This window comes from Pongo pygmaeus, chromosome 13 (assembly GCF_028885625.2).
Source record: "Pongo pygmaeus isolate AG05252 chromosome 13, NHGRI_mPonPyg2-v2.0_pri, whole genome shotgun sequence".
Lineage (NCBI taxonomy): Eukaryota > Metazoa > Chordata > Mammalia > Primates > Hominidae > Pongo > Pongo pygmaeus.
In genome coordinates this window covers 29,114,622-29,133,005 of record NC_072386.2, presented here as the reverse complement: position 1 = coordinate 29,133,005, position 18,384 = coordinate 29,114,622, and the positions used below count along the sequence as shown (strand labels likewise).

Sequence of the window (18,384 nt, the reverse complement as noted above, 5' to 3'; positions counted from 1 at the left end):
CTCTTTAGCAGATTGTCTGTGGTGGACATTACACTCTGATTTAGTGCTTATTCAAAAACAGAACTGTTTTCTTTCTCTTCTGTCTTTGTGGAGAGGTTTTCTGAATTGGCAGAAAATTTTACTTTTAATTATATCTCCCCAAGATTTCAAAGGAAAGCAAGAGTAGCTCTATTAATAACAGGTAGAATTCAGAGTGAAAAAAACCTATTACCTACAGGGAGGAACATTATGTGATAATCAAAGGGTCAATCCTTCAAGAAGACATAGCAATCCTACATATGTATGTACCAAACAAAGTTGCAAATTGTATACCTGGAATTGTACTCTCTAGAGAAGTACGTGAAAGAATACTGGACCAAGGGTTAGGAGATCTTGATTCTTACATGTTCTACCACTAAATAGCTATGTGACGTTGGCCAATTTGCTTAACTTCCTTGAGCCTCAGTTTCTCTATTTTCTATAAAATATGAAGTTAGATAATCTACAAGTTTCCTTTCACTCTAAAATTATAGATCTCTCTGAGATCATGCAGTTTAATATGTTATAGAAATTGATAATTTTCAGAACAAGCACAAACATTTATAGTCACATTTCATAAAATATATTTTTATGTTATGAAAGAATATTTGCAGTGGTCTATACAAAGAGCATTATATAAATGGAATGAAGGTTAAAAATCATAGTAACACTTTTTTTTGTTTGTTTTTTGAGATGGACTCTCACTCTGTCTCCAGGCTGGAGTGCAGTGGCGTGATCTTGGCTCACTGCAACCTCTGCCTCCCGGGTTCAAGTGATTCTCCTGCCTCAGTCTCCTGAGTAGCTGGGACTACAGGCACGCATCACTATGCCTAGCTAATTTTTGTATTCTTTAGTAGAGATGGGGTTTTGCCATGTTGGCCAGGATGGTCTCAATCTCTTGACCTCGTGATCTATCCCCCTTGGCCTCCCAAAATGCTGGGATTACAGGTAGGAACCGTGGTTGAGAGAATTTGGCACACATTATTTCTACTCTAAGCCAACATTTCTCTAACCTTGGGTCATGAGTCATATTTTAACATAAAATTCAGTTAGATGAGAGCAATCATATGAAAATATATAGTCTATTTACTACATATAAGAATATATAGTATATATAGTACAAAATATATAATAGTATCAGAAAATATTACCCTATAAAGAACTTTAGAAATGATTTTCTTCAACTCTTACTTTATACCAATAAGGAAATTAAGGACAGAGAGTTTGAGTTACACAGTGAGTAGTAATAGTACAACATGTGGAAATCCAGGTCTCCTGGATTTAATTATGCCTATATAGTTCTTCTCAAGCACACAGCCAAATCATATTGTAGATTGGCCATTAATTTACAGAGTAACTTTAATGGACAGTCTCAATTTCTCTACACTTAAAAAATATAAACAAAGAAAACTAGCATTTGGAGAATATAATAAAGGTTTTGTAAGCTACCTAACTGCTAAAAGGTAAGCAACAAGTATTTTCAGAGCAGTTATCAAACCTAAACTTCCTCATGTTTCAATTTGCTAAAAAAAAAAAATTATTATTTTCTTCAATAAACAGGTGGGAAAGACAAGGCAGAGAAAAATTAATGGATGTTTTCAAGGCATTATAGTACATATATTGATTTTCATGTGGTATTAGAACAGAAGCACATTTCTTTTATGAGAGTACAGTTTCATTAAATCTTAAAAGTACACTGTAGGATATTGACAGGTGCCCAATGGGAAAGTCCATCAACAAGCATTTATTGACCACTTAACTCTGCAGGGCAGTGTACTAAACACAATGAGACATCACAAAAGAAATGGAAGGCATGACCCTTGACTTTGTGGATGTTAAAAACAAAGGCTGCTGCATACCAATTATTTTAGAATTTATGATAATCTGTCATTTTAGATGAGTGAGAAAGCATTCTTATTTCTTTCTCTCAATCCAGAGGTAAATATATTCCTAGGTATTCTCAGCAGTAAGCTAAATGATTCCTCTTGCATTATATTTTTGTAACCATGTTTTAGTAGTTTCTGTCTGGAAATTAAATGCATGTTAAATGGAAAAAGTCTTTTCTCAGATTTGAATGACAAGGTTAAGATGGTAGGAGTTAAAACCTCAGGGTCTGGAAGCAGGCTCACCTGGGGCAAATGCCATTACCACCACCTTAACCTGCGGCCTGGGGCAACGTAACTTCCCTTGCTGGTCTCAGGTCTCAGTTTCATTTGTAAAATGGGGATCATAATAGTCTAGCCTCATAATGAGACAGCTAAGTGTAGGTGGGTCCCCGGAAAAACTCCAACCAGCCTACACACTGGGAAGAATGTGCACTGGGGTGGAGCCACAGAAGTTCCTCCATTTGTAGCGGGGAAGAGCCTGGCCCTTCCTCTTCCTGGGTGGAATCTCAGATTCATTCTGTGAAGTGGGAAGTGTACTAGTCGGACTCTTGTTCAGGAGAGAGTCCTTTTTTTCCCTGTTTTTCCTTTTTGCCCAACAAATTCCATTTTTCCTCACCCTTCAGGGTGTCTGTGAGCCTAATATTTCATGGCCGTGTGACAAGGACCCCCGTCTTTAGCTGAGCTAAGGAGAAAGTCCTACAGCAATAACATAATTATGTGAATTAAATTCTATTATCTTTAAGTGCTTGGCATGTTTCCTAGTACATAATAGTTGCTAGGTAAAATTTTAGTAATTTTTAACATTAATATTAACAATGCTATCATTATTATTTCTAAAACTTGTCAGAATATATGAAACAGCATTTATATTTAGTGCTATTTCCAATGTATTGTTGGAATATAGCAATGAAATGGTATTAAAATGGTAACTAAAATGTGCACAAAGGTTGCCCCTAACCATGCTCTCTCAATTATTTCTTAATATACAATATCACATTTTTCAGAAAAATAGACTACTTTTAGGGCACTTGATTTATCTTCCTAGATGAAAGATAGACACATATGAACTTATTTCATATCTGGTGCAAAGAATATATCATCATGACACTCAATGAAGAAAAATCTTATAGTTCTTAGCAACTGATAGCTTTTAGAGGCACTTTAAATCCCATGAGGAGGTTCACTTCCATCATATCCATCTTTTAACTTATGTATAAAGGTGCCATAAAATCTGTCCTTTTACTGAAAAAAAAATTTGCTTTTGGCTAGAAGCTAAAGTTTTCAGAAGGCTCTCACTCAAACAACCATTTCATAAGCAACCAATAGAAATACCAAATTTTTTAAAATTTAACTTTTAAGTTCAGGGGTACAAGTGCAGATTTATTATATAGGTAAAAACTTGTGTCATGGGGGTTTTTTGTACAGATTATTTCATCACCCAGGTATTAGGCCCAGTACACATTAGTTATTTTTCCTTATCCTCTCCCTGTTTCCACTCTCCACCCTACAATAGGCCCCAGTGTGTGTTGCTCCTGTCTATGTGTCCATGTGTTCTCATCAAGAAATACCAAATCTAATACATAAATCCATGTAACACCTAAATTTACTAGAGTTCCTCATTTACTAGAGTTCCTTTGTTACTTAGTAAATGATACTTATTCCTCCCAATTTTATTTCAAAATAGTTGTGAAAATAGATTTATGTACAGTCTCAAGGAAATTATGTTTTCCTTTCTTCTCTTTTTGCCCTTCCTTCCTTCCTTCCTTCCCTCCCTCTCTCGCTCTTTCTCTCTCTCTTTCTCTCTCTTTTTGGTCTTACATTATTCCTAGCACACTGAAAATTATTTTACTATTTCTAGGCATATAGTAACATCTGTACAGGTATTATAGTAGCTCCCACTGGGAATGGCTTTTGACTTCTGCCCTCTTCTCTAGTGATTGAAATCTTATCCTCCTGTAGAGAAATGCTGTATCAGCATGGAAAGACAGAGTCAGACTTGCTAGGCTTGAAACCCTGCTCTACTATTTATTAGCTGAATATGCTGGGGCAAGTAACTGAACCTCTCTGTTACTTTTTCTATAAAGTAGCGATACTGTTGGGACTTTAAAAATATGATGTATGTAAAGCACTTAGTAGAGTGTCTAGCACTTGTAATGCACTCAATCAGCCTTAGCTATTATTTTATTATTACGATTATTCAAGATATAACTCACACATCAGGTCTCCCATAAAACTTTTACTGACATGCTTCGGTGGAATAAACATTCATCTTTGACTTAGCTTCACATGAAAGTCTATGATGGCTTTCCAATTTTTAGCAAGTTCTTTAACTTTGCAATTCTATTTCCTGATCTTGACGTAATAATAACTAAATGTGATCATATTTGCAATGCGTTCTCTCTAGGAGAGGCTGTAGTGAAACTTCTGCTGCTGCTCCTAGATACAACTGCAAATTCTTGTGAAGATTTCTAAGTATCCTTTGCTTTGTAACTTATTATGTATGTCACAAAAGACAAAGCAATAGCTTTTATTGTGGAAACTACACACTCTTAAGGCGGTCTGTGAATCTGCAGAAATTGTTTGCAAAACATCGTGTACATGTCCAAATATATACAAATATATTTCCGAGGGAATGTTTCAGACCTTTGATTAGATTCTCAAAGGGATACATACCCAAAACAAAGAGATACAGACCACTGATTTAGAGACAGAGTTGTGACCACACTCCAGCTGCTGAATAGGAATTCTTGGCATTTATTTTGTAGGCTGCCCTCACCCCTTGCTTCATTTTTCTATTTTTATTTTCTTAATGCTCATATTTTTCTTCAAAAGTAAAATGGATTTCATCCTGCCAATGCCAAAACAAAGTAGCTGGTTTCATTTATGTTAGTTCCTTTTTTTCTTCTTAATATGCCTGACAATTATATACACACTGCCAACTATTGATTAATTCTTTAAGAGCACATCCTTTTATTGAACAAATATGTCCTTCATGCCAGACCAAATTCCAGGGGACGTAGAAGTAAGCAAGATAGGAAAGTTTTCTGCTACCCTCGTAGGTTTTCTTTCTAATGTAATAGACAGACATCAAACAAATAATTGCATTAAATAACAGGTTAATGATATAATTTCTGATAGTGCCAAGAAAAAAATGAAGAAAGATAATGTGGTAAGAATGATGAAAAAGTAATGTCTGAGCAAATATGTAAAATAATGCAGCCAGCTATGAGATAGGGAAAAAAACATTCTGGACAGAGGGAACAAGCAGCAAAGAACAAGCTTGACATGCTTGAAAAATAGAAATGCTTCATTAAAATAAAAACAAAGTAAAAGAATCTTCATTGTTTTAGGCTAATTAAAGCAGTATTATATTCTTATTTTAGAAAATGTGAAACATACAAAGAAGTATGAAATACATTTTGTATTTTGAAATACAAAATGTATTTCAAAAAAGCCTTTTAATAATTTTGGTATTTTCCCATATTTCCTCCCAGAAATTTTAAATGTGTGTTTAGCAAAGGAAAAGGTCTAAAAGATGCTGCTATGTACAATTTTTGTTCTGCCTTTAAATCTATTGTGAGGAATATCTTCCTGGATCATTAAAAATATTAATAAACATAATTGCTAATTGCTGCATATCATTTCATCACACAAAAGTATTAACTTTGATGTAATCAATCCCCATGAACTTTTAAGTTACTTTTAGTTTTTTTTTATTCTGACATAAATGCTATAATTATTATTTTTATGGAAATATTTATGTTATGATCTTTGAACAGTTTATTGGATTAGATAACTGGAAGTAGAATTCATTTTGATTTTAAATGTCCAAATAGCATAAACCGTCTCTTAGACTTATTCAGATCAGTGTAGATTTAGTATAAAACACGTTTAAAGAGATGTTTTTTTAACCTACCATTTTGTCTATATCAGTCATGTGTTCACATATTTATATGTCCACTGGCCTTTTTAAATAATTCATCAAGACAGAAGACCATTCCAGTCTGCAGGAGAGTAGTCATTAAAAGAGAAAGGACTCTTTGTGATTTAAAAGATGGTCTTTAGTAAAAATAGCCTCCCAGAAACTCACTAAAATTATGACTACTAGAAGTCGCTAATTCAGAGTTCAGAGAAAACAAACAAACCTTGGTTTCTTTATAATTCAGTAACAGAAAATAATTCCATAAGTAAGATAACATTTTGGCAATGATGGATATCTCAAAATTTGTACTTACAGCTATACTTGGAGCTACCTCGATCTCCACCTGTGTTTCAGCAATTCTCTTTGATCCACAAGCTTATTTATTGCCTTTCTATCTTATCCTAGAGCTATTTCTTCCCAGTAGAAGAACAACATCAATAAACTACAAGATTTTATTAGGTTTATCCAACAAATGCTGATCCCTCCTGTTGGGTTTAATTTGTTGGTCTCTTATGGTTGTTCCAATACATCATTTAGTGACCTTTTCTTCTGTATATTCTAGAGCCCATGTAACATTAATCCTTTTATGTACTTATATTGGAGAATTATTGATGTGCAATTGTCATTCCTAATAATTATGGTGTTGTTGATTAACGCATAGAAAGCAGTCACATAGGTAAGCAACCAAAGCAATACATATTAGAAGCTACAGAATGACAAATTTTATTGTTTTGTCCTCTATTTACTTGGAAGACCAATCTGAGCAGGCAGTTTAACCTCTTTGCTAATAAATGATGAGGTGTCCATGTTGCCTTTCAAGTGCTTATTTTTTCTTAGATGACAAACTAAGTGTCTAATCAGGTTCATTTTAAACCACTTCACAAATACAAAGGCTATAAAAATATTGAATAGGACTTATGTGTTCACTGGAGTAAAAATGCTTCCTGAAAAATATATTTCTAATTAAGGGTCATAGGAAAGGAGAAAAATCTCTCTCTCCCATCCTAAGAGAAAACTACCCCTATGACCCTTCTCTTATTTTTCCCAAGAGTGAGGCCTGAGGAATAAATGTAGAGCTGCTGAAATAAAATAAATACAAGTCATATAAAATTAAATTATGCATTTAATTGTCAATATAAAAATATAAAAAGATCACTGTAGAAAACTTTTCTGGACCCTGAATTATTGAAAACACACACACACCCCACAAGATTGTTAGAATTATGCTGCTCTTCCTTTAATATTATGCTCAACTTGGGCTTCTTATGTATGCCTCATTAAAAAATGCCTTTTAAAGAATTTTTCCCAGTCTGTTGCAATTAACAGATATCTCACCAGAGAGCCTTTACAGAGAGGTTTAGAAATAAATCTGAATTCCACAGCTCAATGAAAGCTGTGAACTACAACATGGAACATCTTTTACAGACATTGGGATATTATTTTTACCCTCCTTATCTGTGAGTTCAATGGCTTGCCAACCATATACCATACCAAAGTTTATACAATGTGTATAAGTCATATCCAAGAGGAATTGCTTTTTCTTCTGAAACCTGAAAGCCTAGGCAAGCATGGTTCTGACTTTTCAAATGGTGCAGTGAATATTTCATAAGTCAAAAAAAAAATAAGTTTCAAGGCAAGAAAATCACAGGAAGATTGGTCCCATACCAACTTTATTTATATTTTGAGAAGATGCATATGAGGTTTTTTTAATTCTCTAATTTAAAAATTTTACCCTCTCCAGAATTAGTCTGTTTGCATGTGTGATGCATAGCAGACCCTGACAGGAAAAGGCTTGGTTCTGGTGCTATTCTGTAAGTAGTGTTGCTTATTTGATCTCCCCAGTATTGACACCAGAGTACTGACTCAGTCTATCGGTTAGAATGTACATAATTTATCTTTTGTTTGGTGGTTTAGGAACCACAGAGATGCCTAAATTTAGGACTTACCCAGGGATAAAATAAGAATTAACCTACTTAAATGAAATAAAAATATATGACTATGGTAGAATTGTGTTTTAATTGAAAACCTAATTTTTTTTTTCTTCTTCTCTTTCTAGGAGGTACTGGAAGAAGGGCATGGAAATAGTTTCCTTTACCTCCTGGAGAGATTTGGCAATTAATTTCTCCCAGTCCTACAAAAGAAGGGATGTTGATTTTACTTGCCGATAGCTTGGGGTCTGAGTTGGTGAGCCATACAAAGTCTATGAAGGAAACAGAAGAGAAGAAGGTTTTTGAGGGAAGAGGAAGAAATAGAGGGAAGAAGAGAGACGAAGGGACCCAGGGAGGAGAGAGAATGAGAGAGAGAGAGAAAGAGAGAGAGAGAGTCATGGAAGGAAACAGAGAAGGAGCATTTCCTCATATTAAAAGGAGACCAGTAGAGGTACATTGGTAGGGGAGAGTATAAATTGATCCTGAAAGCCCAAAGGAATTGATCAAGAAGGGAAAGGCTAGTGAGAGAAAAACTCAGAAAGCAACAGTAAAAAAAAGATTATCTGAAGGTCTGGAAGCCAAACGATAGCTGAGTGATTCTGTACCAGCCACCAGCCCTGAGTAGAGCAAGATCCTCCCTTTCCTACTTCCAAAGCCTTGGTCAGTTGAGCCTCCCCTCTTGCACCAGCAACTAACATCTCATAGATTGACCATCCGGCAAAAATGAAGACTGTTTTTTCCACAATTTTTTTTTCAGGATGTCAGCAATATTGTGCCCCATGGACAACCCATTTTTAAGACACCCTGTTTGCCTATAAGAGCGAGAATGAACAGTGGGCTCATCTGTACTGAGATGGAATGGACCTGACTTGAAAAAAACTTCAGGATCCATAAATTCAGAAATTATATAGGGATAACCCCAACAAATAATAAATATGTCAGTTGTCCTATGCATAACCATATATACAAAGGATACTATACTACTCAAAGTGGACAAACGATGACTTGTAATTTTTTTTTTTTTTTTTTTTACTTGGGAAACTTTTAGGTTGAACTGCCAAGAGAACTAATGCTTCACTCTTGAAAACGTCTCTATACCACCTGCTAAAGCTTTTCTATGTTCCATGTTGCTCCAAACTCTATTCTGAACTGTGTCATAATGGTCGCTTTGACTTCAAACTTTTAATTCTAACTTCAGAGATATCTTAGGATCCTTCCCTAAGATACCTAGATCCACTTTAAGAACAGTGCCTTAGTCACTGTTTAACATGAATATTCAGTCTTGTAAGACAGACTCTTAAATGCTTTGTCATTACTAGTAGTTACATTCCCTCACATCAGGGTGTGGCCTGACAGAGGCACACAGGTTTAGATCTTGGTGGTAGAAGCACATATTCAAACAAATATGCACCAGAGAGTCCTACGTATTTAGCAAGCATTATACCTAGAATTATACCTATACCTGTACATCAAACCAGCTCTGAGACAGATGAGTTTATTTCTTGAGTTTCTCACCTCTAATGAGTTTCTTACCTCTCAAAGTAAATAATGCCTTACCTTAGGGTAGCTTCTTCCTTTAGTCTCATATGCCACTTTCTCTGCAATGTGGTTGATGCTGGGGTTTTATAAATCAACTGGATATTCAGTGATACGAGCATTCCGTGAATGCTATCTGAGCAGAATTTAGTAACCTGCTGTGGCATCATCAACAATCTTTGTGTCACCATCAGAAAATTGGTCTGTGTGCTTAAAGATTTAATGTACCCGTATAAGATACGAGTAGGATATATGTAAATCATATATCTAGATAACCTAAAACTGACTATTCCTTAATTGCCATTATTTTTTAGTGCTTAATTACTGTGTAGTTCTGGAACTATATGAGATTAAATTATTATGTAAAAAATAATTTTATACAATTAAAACCCTAAATAACATAGTAATTTTAAAATAGGAATTATGTTTTATTAAAATGATAAGAATAATAAGGAAAGTCCTCTATATTATGTAAAGACGCAGAATTAGAGAATTAAAAATATCTAAATTAGAAGGGATTTAAAAATCTTTAGGCAAAGATAAATCCCAGCTTACACTTTTTCCAGCCATTCTTAAATTCAGCCAGGAATAGTAACATCACAAGTTTTTAAAGACACTCGTGACATTTCCATTGTATTCATAACAATATTTGAACTGTTACCATCTATCCTTGGGTTGAGATCCAACAGTACTGCTTTGCTACATAGGAGACTTTTATTCACAAAATCTCACTATAGTCAAATCTCAAAACAAACAAATAAAAAATAAATTTGGCACACAGTCCTTTCTATACTCCTAATAAGATACCTTTAGATTTGAAATTTTAAAGTGAAACTAAAGAGTTGTCTTTTATTCCTTGCTAAGTAACAAATACCCGTAGAGACAGAGGTGTACATTCCTATAATTCTATGAGAAAAAAAATCCACCTTAATTTAAGATGACAACGTATTATTCAAGAACAGAACCATGCAATTGCCCAGTGAAGGTAATTATAGACTGCAATATAGAAAATTAATATTTGCTAAGCAATTGAGAATTTCATATGTTAAGCTGTCATAACAGTGGGTTTTATTAAAAGATGTTGTAAATTAATGGACAAACTTTGGACTTGGTGTTAAAATGTCATAAATTAATTTTCTAATGTGGCAACCATCTTGCTGGTGACTAAGGACAAGGCACGTAATTACTTTCCTCCATCATCTATTGAAATATGAACACTCTCAGATTTTAAAAAGACAGTTTGACTTACATATTAAATAAGTCAATTTGTGTTAATACACGAAGTACAGATTAGAAAACAAAATATTCACCTGCACATGATCTATGTAGAATCTTCCTTTTGGGTTACATAATCTTTTTGTGCCTTCTTTTTTTAAATTTCTTTTTTCCTTAAAATGGATGTTGTAACGGTACTTACTTGTTTGAGTTGTTATGAGAAATAATTAAGACGATGCATATAAATCAGTTAGCAAAGTACTTGACACCTACTAGTCCTTACTGAATATTACTTTTATGATTATTATGTTACTTAAAATGACCTACAATGGATGAAACTCTTTCTAATAGTGAGGATAATTTTCAAGATATACCACGAGCTCTCATTACAGTTCTGCTGCGAAGTAAAAAAAAAAAAAAAAAAAAAAAAGACAAAAAAATCTTTAGCCATCAAATCATCTTTGTAATAAAATATAAAGATAAAATGGCTCATTTTGATATTTAAACTTCATATTTACATAGATGTCTTTTTTTTGCTTTCTTTTGAATCTTTGATCAGCTTTTATTTATTTTTATTTTTATTTTATTTTATTTTATTATTATTATATTTTAAGTTTTAGGGTACATGTGCACAACATGCAGGTTAGTTACATATGTATACATGTGCCATGCTGGTGTGCTGCACCCATTAACTCGTCATTTAGCATTAGGTATATCTCCTAATGCTACCCCTCCCCCCTCCCCCACCCCAAAACAGTCCCCAGAGTGTGATGTTCCTCTTCCTGTGCCCATGTATTCTCATCGTTCAATTCCCACCTATGAGTGAGAACATGCGGTGTTTGGTTTTTTATCCTTGCGATAGTTTACTGAGAATGATGATTTCCAATTTCATCCATGTCCCTATAAAGGACATGAACTCATCATTTTTTATGGCTGCATAGTATTCCATGGTGTATATGTGCCACATTTTCTTAATCCAGTATATCACTGTTGGACATTTGGGTTGGTTCCAAGTCTTTGCTATTGTGAATAGTGCCACAATAAACATACATGTGCATGTGTCTTTATAGCAGCATGATTTATAGTTCTTTGGGTATATGCCCAGTAATGGGATGGCTGGGTCAAATGGTATTTCTAGTTCTAGATCCCTGAGGAATCACCACACTGACTTCCCCAATGGTTGAACTAGTTTACAGTCCCACCAACAGTGTAAAAGTGTTCCTATTTCTCCACGTCCTCTCCAGCACCTGTTGTTTCCTGACTGTTTAATAATTGCCATTCTAACTGGTGTGAGATGGTATCTCATTGTGGTTTTGATTTGCATTTCTCTGATGGCCAGTGATGATGAGCATTTTTTCATGTGTTTTTTGGCTGCATAAATGTCTTCTTTTGAGAAGTGTCTGTTCATGTCCTTCGCCCACTTTTTGATGGGGTTGTTTTTTTCTTGTAAATTTGTTTGAGTTCATTGTAGATTCTGGATATTAGCCCTTTATCAGATGAGTAGGTGGCGAAAATTTTCTCCCATTTTGTAGGTTACCTGTTCACTCTGATGGTAGTTTCTTTTGCTGTGCAGAAGCTCTTTAGTTTAATTAGATCCCATTTGTCAATTTTGGCTTTTGTTGCCATTGCTTTTGGTGTTTTAGACATGAAGTCCTTGCCCATGGCTATGTCCTGAATGGTAATTGCCTAGTTTTTATTCTAGGGTTTTTATGGTTTTAGGTCTACTGTTTAAGACTTTAATCCATCTTGAATTAATTTTTGTATAAGGTGTAAGGAAGGGATCCAGTTTCAGCTTTCTACATATGGCTAGCCAGTTTTCCCAGCACCATTTATTAAATAGGGAATCCTTTCCCCATTGCTTGTCTTTCTCAGGTTTGTCAAAGATCAGATAGTTGTAGATATGCAGTGTTATTTCTGAGGGATCTATTCTGTTCCATTGACCTGTATCTCTGTTTTGGTACCAGTACCATGCTGTTTTGGTTACTGTAGCCTTGTAGTGTAGTTTGAAGTCAGGTAGCGTGATGCCTCCAGCTTTGTTCTTTTGGCTTAGGATTGACTTGGCGATGCGGGCTCTTTTTTGGTTCCATATGAACTTTAAAGTAGTTTTTTTCCAATTCTGTGAAGAAAGTCATTGGTAGCTTGATGGGGATGGCATCGAATCTATAAATTACCTTGTCCAATATGGCCATTTTCACGATATTGATTCTTCCTACCCATGAGCATGGAATGTTCTTCCATTTGTTTGTATCCTCTTTTATTTCATTGAGCAGTGGTTTGTAGTTCTCCTTGAAGAGGTCCTTCGTGTCCCTTGTAAGTTGGATTTCTAGGTATTTTATTCTCTTTGAAGCAACTGTGAATGGGAGTTCAGTCATGATTTGGCTCTCTGTTTGTCTGTTATTGATGTATAAGAATGCTTGTGATTTTTGTACGTTGATTTTGTAACCTGAGACTTTGCTGAAGTTGCTTATCAGCTTAAGGAGATTTTGGGCTGAGACGATGGGGTTTTCTAGATATACAATCACGTCATCTGCAAACAGGGACAATTTGACTTCCTCTTTTGCTAATTGAATACCCTTTATTTCCTTCTCCTGCCTAATTGCCCTGGCCAGAACTTCCAACACTACGTTGAATAGGAGTGGTGAGAGAGGGCATCCCTGTCTTGTGCCAGTTTTCAAAGGGAATGCTTCCAGTTTTTGCCCATTCAGTATGATATTGGCTGTGGGTTGGTTTGTCATAGATAGCTCTTATTATTTTGAGATACATCCTATCAATACCTAATTTATTGAGAGTTTTTAGCATGAAGCGTTGTTGAATTTTGTCAAAGGACTTTTCTGCATCTATTGAGATAATCATGTGGTTTTTGTCTTTGGTTCTGTTTATATGCTGGATTACATTTATTGATTTGCGTATATTGAACCAGCCTTGCATCCCAGGGATGAAGCCCACTTGATCACAGTGGATAAGCTTTTTGATGTGCTGCTGAATTTGGTTTGCCAGTATTTTACTGAGGATTTTTGCATCAATGTTCATCAAGGATATTGGTCTAAAATTCTCTTTTTTGGTTGTGTCTCTGTCCGGCTTTGGTATCAGGATGATGCTGGCCTCATAAAATGAGTTAGGGAGGATTCCCTCTTTTTCTGTTGATTGGAATAGTTTCAGAAGGAATGGTACCAGTTCCTCCTTGTACCTCTGGTAGAATTCGGCTGTGAATCCATCTGGTCCTGGACTGTTTTTGATTGGTAAGCTACTGATTATTGTCACAATTTCAGAGCCTGTTATTGGTCTATTCAGAGATTCAACTTCTTCCTGGTTTAGTATTGGGAGGGTGTATGTGTTGAGGAATATATCAATTTCTTCTAGATTTTCTAGTTTATTTGTGTAGAGGTGTTTGTAGTATTCTCTGATGGTAGTTTGTATTTCTGTGGGATTGTTGGTGACATCCCCTTTATCATTTTTTATTGCATCTATTTGATTCTTCTCTCTTTTCTTCTTTATTAATCTTGCTAGCTGTCTATCAATTTTGTTGATGCTTTCAAAAAACCAGCTCCTGGATTCATTGATTTTTTGAAGGGTTTTTTGTGTCTCTATTTCCTTGAGTTCTGCTCTGATTTTAGTTATTTCTTGCCTTCTGCTAGCTTTTGAATGTGTTTGCTCTTGCTTTTCTAGTTCTTTTAATTGTGATGTTAGGGTGTCAATTTTGGATCTTTCCTGCTTTCTCTTGTGGGCATTTAGTGCTATAAATTTCCCTCTACACACTGCTTTGAATGCGTCCCAGAGATTCTGGTATGTTGTGTCTTTGTTCTCGTTGGTTTCAAAGAACATCTTTATTTCTGTCTTCATTTCGTTATGTACCCAGTAGTCATTCAGGAGCAGGTTGTTCAGTGTCCATGTAGTTGAGCAGTTTTGAGTGAGTTTCTGAATCCTGAGTTCTAGTTTGATTGCACTGTGGTCTGAGAGACAGTTTGTTATAATTTCTGTTCTTTTACATTTGCTGAGGAGAGCTTTACTTCCAAGTATGTGGTCAATTTTGGAATAGGTGTGGTGTGGTGCTGAAAAAAATGTATATTCTGTTAATTTGGGGTGGAGAGTTCTGTAGATGTCTATTAGGTCTGCTTGGTGCAGAGCTGAGTTCAATTCCTGGGTATCCTTGTTGACTTTCTGTCTCGTTGATGTGTCTAATGTTGACAGTGGGGTGTTAAAGTCTCCCATTATTATTGTGTGGGAGTCTAAGTCTCTTTGTACATCACTCAGGACTTGCTTTATGAATCTGGGTGCTCCTGTATTGGGTGCATATATATTTAGGATAGTTACCTCTTCTTGTTGAATTGATCCCTCTACCATTATGTAATGGCCTTCTTTGTCTCTTTTGATCTTTGTTGGTTTAAAGTCTGTTTTATCAGAGACTAGGATTGCAAACCCTGCCTTTTTTTGCTTTCCGTTTGCTTGGTAGATCTTCCTCCATCCTTTTATTTTGAGCCTATGTGTGTCTCTGCACATGAGATGGGTTTCCTGAATACAGCACACTGATGGGTCTTGACTCTTTATCCAATTTGCCAGTGTGTGTCTTTTAATTGGAGCATATAGTCCATTTACATTTAAAGTTAATATTGTTATGTGTGAATTTGATCCTGTCATTATGATGTTAGCTGGTTATTTTGCTCGTTAGTTGATGCAGTTTCTTCCTAGCCTCGATGGTCTTTACAATTTGGCATGCTTTTGCAGTGGCTGGTACCGGTTTTTCGTTTCCATGTTTAGTGCTTCCTTCAGGAGCTTTTTTAGGGCAGGCCTGGTGGTGACAAAATCTCTCAGCATTTGCTTGTCTGTAAAGTATTTTATTTCTCCTTCACTTATGAAGCTTAGTTTGGCTGGATATGAAATTCTGGGTTGAAAATTCTTTTCTTTAAGAATGTTGAATATTGGCCCCCACTCTCTTCTGGCTTGTAGAGTTTCTGCTGAGAGATCCACTGTTAGTCTGATGGCATTCCCTTTGTGGGTAACCCGACCTTTCTCTCTGGCTGCCCTTAACATTTTTTCCTTCATTTCAACTTTGGTGAATCTGACAATTATGTGTCTTGGAGTTGCTCTTCTTGAAGAGTATCTTTGTGGCGTTCTCTGTATTTCCCGAATCTGAATGTTGGCCTGCCTTGCTAGATTGGGGAAGTTCTCCTGGATAATATCCTGCAGAGTGTTTTCCAACTTGGTTCCATTCTCCCTGTCACTTTCAGTTACACCAATCAGATGTAGATTTGGTCTTTTCACACAGTCCCATATTTCTTGGAGGCTTTGTTCGTGTCTTTTTATTATTTTTTCTCTAAACTTCCCTTCTCGCTTCATTTCATTCATTTCATCTTCCATCACTGATACCCTTTCTTCCAGTTGATCGCATCGGCTCCTGAGGCTTCTGCATTCTTCACGTAGTTCTCGAGCCTTGGCTTTCAGCTCCATCAGCTCCTTGAAGCACATCCCTGTATTGGTTATTTTAGTTATACATTCGTCTAAATTTTTTTTCAAGGTTTCTAACTTCTTTGCCTTTGGTTTGAATTTCCTCCTGTAGCTCGGAGTAGTTTGATCGTCTGAAGCCTTCTTCTCGCAACTTGTCAAAGTCATTCTCCATCCAGCTTTGTTCCGTTGCGCGTGAGGAACTGCGTTCCTTTGGAGGAGGAGAGGCGCTCTGCTTCTTAGAGTTTCCAGTTTTTCTGCTCTGCTTTTTCCCCATCTTTGTGGTTTTATCTACTTTTGAGCTTTGATGATGGTGATGTACAGATGGGTTTTTGGTGTGGATGTCCTTTCTGTTTGTTAGTTTTCCTTCTAACAGACAGGACCCTCAGCTGCAGGTCTGTTGGAGTTTGCTAGAGGTCCACTCCAGACCCTGTTTGCCTGGGTCTCAGCAGCGGTGGCTGCAGAACAGTGGATTTTCATGAACCGCAAATGCTGCTGTCTGATTGTTCCTCTGGAAGTTTTGTCTCAGAGGAGTACCCGGCCATGTGAGGTGACAGTCTGCCCCTACGGGGGGTGCCTCCCAATTAGGCTGCTTGGGGGTCAGGGGTCACGGACCCACCTGAGGAGGCAGTCTGCTCGTTCTCAGATCTCCAGCTGTGTGCTGGGAGAACCACTGATCTCTTCAAAGCTGTCAGACAGGGACATTTAAGTCTGCAGAGGTTACTGCTGTCTTTTTGTTTGTCTGTGCCCTGCCCCCAGAGGTGGAGCCTACAGAGGCAGGCAGGCCTCCTTGAGCTGTGGTGGGCTCCACCCAGTTCCAGCTTCCGGGCTGCTTTGTTTACCTGAGCAAACCTGGGCAATGGCGGGCGCCCCTCCCCCGGCCTCGCTGCCGCCTTGAGTTTGATCTCAGACTGCTGTGCTAGCAATCAGCGAGACTCCATGGGCGTAAGACCCTCCAAGCCAGGTGCGGGATACAATCTCCTGGTGCGCCGTTTTTTAAGCCCATCGGAAAAGCTCAGTATTAGGGTGGGAGTGACCCAATTTTCCAGGTGCCGTCTGTCACCCCTTTCTTTGACTAGGAAAGGGAACTCCCTGACCCCTTGTGCTTCCCGAGTGAGGCAATGCCTCGCCCTGCTTCGGCTGGTGCACGGTGTGCTGCACCCACTGTCCTGCGCCCACTGTCTGGCACTCCCTAGTGAGATGAACCCGGTACCTCAGATGGAAATGCAGAAATCACCTGTCTTCTGCATCACTCACGCTGGAAGCTGTAAACCGGAGCTGTTCCTGTTCGGCCATCTTGGCTGCCACTCCTCATAGATGTCATTTATGATTGATTTTGAACAGCACAGCTTTTCTATAAAGTCTCATATTTTTTGCTATGCCCTCTATTAAACAGAACTGCCAAATAGTGACAATGGTTTAAATGGTAAAACCATAAATAATGTAGGTTCCAGGAAAAAAGGGGGTACAATTGATCTGTCTAGTCTAATTAGGGGTACTAATTTAATACAAAGGTATCTGTGCATAAAAATATTATATCTTAATAAAAGAAATACAATGACTTTAAAACGCATTATTTTTGAACTTAATATAAATCCATAAAGGCAAACTGAATTGTAAAAGTCATCTATTACAATATTTCATTCAAGGCTTGACTCATTTCTGAAATATTCCTGTTAGCTGGTCATTCACCCCATGTTTGCGTGTCATCGGTGACTGGAAACTCACCACTTCCCGAATCATCTCACACTGAAGTTAGGCAACAGGGCATGCCATGGAAAAGCATGGCTTTTGGGAATGGGACACACTGGATTTGTATTCTAGCTCAGCCACACACAGCGAGTACCTTTAGTAAAAACAGTGGTACAGCTCTTCATCTATAAAATGTGAGTGATAATCCCTTCCTGTGATAGTTTCATGTGTAAACTTGGCTAGGCTAGTTATTACTTAAACACTAGTCTAAATGGTATTGTAAAGGTATTTTACATGTGTGGTTAACAACTATTGTTTTTGACTTTAAGAAGAGTGCCCTCACAATGTGGGTGGGACTTGTCTAATCAGTCTGAAGGCCTTAAGAGCAAAAACTGAGGTTTCCTAGAGAAGAAGAAATTCTGCCTCAAGACTGCAGCATCAACTCCTGCTAAGTTTCCAGCCTGATGGCCTGACGTACAGATTTAAAACTCAAGATGACAATATCAAATCCTGGCAAAGTTTCCAGCCTGCCAGGCTGCCCTACAGGCTTTGAATTACCAGCCCCACAATTTTAAGAGCTAATTCCTTAAAACAAATATCTTCATATATGTGTATATACACAACAACACAACACACACACACACACACACACACACACATATGTCTTACTGGTTTTGCTTCCCTGGACAACCCTGATGGATACATCACCTCTTCTGAGGATAAAAAGGCACATCACTCACAGGGGTAC

The 18,384-nt window shown here is 37.0% G+C and overlaps 1 protein-coding gene across 1 annotated transcript in view; it reads right to left on the bottom strand.

Moving 5' to 3' along the window:
- Positions 1-18,384, bottom strand: part of LINGO2 (leucine rich repeat and Ig domain containing 2) — a 355,117-nt gene that overhangs the window by 297,171 nt on the left and 39,562 nt on the right. The window lies entirely within an intron of this gene.